Source organism: Cervus elaphus, chromosome 31, assembly GCF_910594005.1.
Source record: "Cervus elaphus chromosome 31, mCerEla1.1, whole genome shotgun sequence".
In the NCBI taxonomy this organism is placed as follows: domain Eukaryota; kingdom Metazoa; phylum Chordata; class Mammalia; order Artiodactyla; family Cervidae; genus Cervus; species Cervus elaphus.
In genome coordinates this window covers 20520143-20523610 of record NC_057845.1, presented here as the reverse complement: position 1 = coordinate 20523610, position 3468 = coordinate 20520143, and positions in this window count along the sequence as shown.

Below are 3468 nucleotides of genomic sequence, written 5' to 3'. Positions count from 1 at the left end.
ACCTCCTCAGGGGTAAGCAAATGCTGGAAACACAAAACAAAGACACTCGGGCCCACTAACCACTCCCATTGTCTAGCTTATCATTCAGTTCTAGCCTTTCCTTCCTCTCTAGGAAATGGGCAGTACATAAAGGATAATATAAAACTTGCAGAAAAGTATTAAAATATCTGGACACTTTTGCAGTAACCAGCATTTTTCTTAGTGAGAGTAAAAGGCATAAATAAAGGAAATGTATCATTTTCCATCCCTGCCCCCCCCATAACTCCCTCTCTAGAAAACATACTCTGGACCTAGTAGCCAGTCAATATGGTGAACTACATGATCTGCTGGGGCCAACTCAGGTACTTTATTAGCTATTTTCTGTGCTGTGCTATGCTATGCTTAGTTGCTCAGTCATGTCTGACTCTTTGCCACCCCATGGACTGTAGCCCACCAGGCTCCTCTGTCCATAGGGATTCTGCAGGCAAGAATACTGGAGTGGATTGCCATGCCCTCCCTCCAGGGGATCTTCCCAACCCAGGGATCAAACCCAGGTCTCCTGCATTGCAGGTGGCTTCTTTACCATCTGAGCCACCAGGGAAGCCCAAGAATACTGGAGTGGGTAGTCTATGCCTTCTCCAGGGGATCTTCCCGACTTAGGAATCGAACTGGGGTCTCCTGAATTGCAGGCGGATTCTTTACCAGCTGTTTTAAAATAAAATTTTAGCCCAATCACTTACTAGCACATCAGGAACATAGGTGAGAACCCTAGCACTTTAAGGTTAGTGTCACTAAAAACAGTGACATTGGAACACAGTGACAAAGGAACACACATTGGAACAAACACACTTTTTTTTTATCATCATCCGCACAAGTTTATGGGCTTCCCTGGTGGCTCAGAAGGTAAAGAATCTGCCTGCAATGTGGGAGACCTGGGTTTGATCCCTAGGTTAGGAAGATCCCCTGGGGAAGGAACGAGCAACCCACGCTAGTATTCTCATTTGGATAAACCCATGGACAGAGGAGCTTGGCAGACCACGGGGTCGAAAAAAGTTGGACATGACTGAGTTACTAGATGATGACACACAAGTTTGCACAAGAGAATAAACACAGCAAGTTACATACTTCTACAGTGTAAATTCTACTGCACACACACTTAAAGCACCTCAAAAGACCCAGACATTGCTAAAATATTCCACTGTTAGGGTTCTGTCCTCTCTCTGTATCCTACATTTAAGATTTGAGCGATTTCTCTGTCTGGGATACCCCATAATTTCTTTGCTGGTGAAATGATGTGTTAACATTTAAAACATCAAATTATATGGCTGGAGGATTGGCTTCTTTGACCCAAGTGCCCTGCCTTTCTCAATCCTCATATTCCCAATAGCTTTTGTTCTGTCTTTGCAACAGGCACACTGAAAGATATCCTAATGGTATCTTACTTGGATTTAAACGCAAGAGTATCTGCAAACACTGGTTTGGTTTGTAAAATATATAGAAAAGTTGCAAGAAAAGCAGTCTGATTGTCCATGTAGCCTACGTACTGGCGTGGATTCAGGTCTTTTGTCTGAAAGTGTATATGCATACATTCCCAGGAGCTCTCCTCCAGAGCTTCATTTATTATTCTACTGGCTTCTGTAACACACACACACACACACACTCGGAAAGTTTTTGATTCAGGAGAATTGCCTAGGGTGACTGTGTTGGAACAGATTCCAAGATAGGAATGTTCTTACCTATAAACACCACTGGGGCTGGGAAGAAGATACCGACCCACCCTCCTTCCAGCTCTTTCATGCCAAAAAATACAAGGAAAAATGTAACTCCCTGAGGGAGAGGGAGAGAAGCTGTGGTTTCACTTTAAATATTTAGCATTTAAAATTACAAACTAGAGTGAAGTAAGAAAACAAAACAAATATTGTTCAAGGCAAGCCTGCTAAGTCTCTTCATTGTATCTGACTCTTTGTGACCCTATCAACTGCAGCCCCGCCGGGCTCCTCTGTCCATGGGATTCTCCAGGCAAGGATGCTGGAGTGGGTTGCTAAGCCCTTCTCCAGGGGATCTTCCCAACCCAGGGATCGAACCCATGTCTCTCATGTCTCCTGCACTGGCAAGCGGGTTCTTTACCACTAGCGCCACCTGGGAAGCCCCCTAGCCCCATTCAGGGAATAGGGAAATACAAAAAGATCTGATGGGATATAAATCTTTATTATCATAGAAGTTAATAACATTTACTTCATTAAAAAACAGAAAACAGGTAAGCTTAGAAAGTAAAAATTCCACCTTCTAGACATCTAAACATGTAGAATATGTCTGACTGTTTGTAGATACACACATATATGGATTTTGTTATAGACACATAGGGAAATCTTGCTTAGCCAAATGATATCATAAATTACATTTTGTTATATAAATTGCCTTTTTTACTTAGCAAGAAGTCATAGAAAATCTCACCAACTCAGTAAATAAACACCTACCACATCATTGTTGATGGGTACATAATATTCCTTTCTATGGTGTGTAATCCTTTACCTGATGTGATAAGCCAACTGGAAAAGATCCTGATGCTGGTAAAGATTGAAGACAAAAGGAGAAAAGAGTGGTGGAGGATGAGATGGTTAGATAGCACCAGCGACTCAACAGACATGAATTCAAGCAAACTCTGGGAGACAGTGAAGAACAGAGGAACCTGGCATGTTACGTATAGTCCATGGGATCCCACAGAGTCAGACAGGACTTAGGAACTGAACAACACAACATAATAGCATAAGTCATTTAACAAATACCCTATGGTTGATGGTTTGAATTCTTTACAAATTTTTAAACAGTTTTACAATGAATATCCTCTTGCATACATTTTTGTGTGTTCGTGCATGCTAAGTCACCTCAATTGTGTTTGACTTTTTGTGACCCCATGGACTGTAGCCCACCAGGCTCCTCTGTCCCTGGGATTCTCCAGGCAAGTATACTGGAATGGGCTGCCATGCCCTCCTCCAGGGGATCTTCCCTACAATTTTGTGCATGTGTCTAATTACATTTTAGTGTAAATTCTCAGAACTGTGATCGATGGATCAAAGATAATGCTTTATTATGTTGGTTTTAAAATAAAATTATAAATTACCCTGTAGAAAAATAGTACCAATTCATATCCCAACAGCAACATATAATATCTCTTTCTCTCACAATTATTATCATTTGAAGGTCATTTTCAAGTGGATGAAAAATAGGTATTTTCAATCTGATAGGTAATAATTTATATCTGTGTTACTCAGGATGGGCTTCATCTTGGTTATTAGTAACGTATGATTCTTATACTTCCTGACCGTTTGTATCTTGTAATTTTTGAATTGCCTTTGCCCTTTTGTTTTTATTTTTAACATCTATTTATTTGTTTGGCTGCACCAGGTCTTAGTTGAGGCATGTGAACTCTTAATTGTGGCACATGGGATCTAGTTCCCTGCGTGTGTGTGTGTGTGTGTGTTAGTCGAT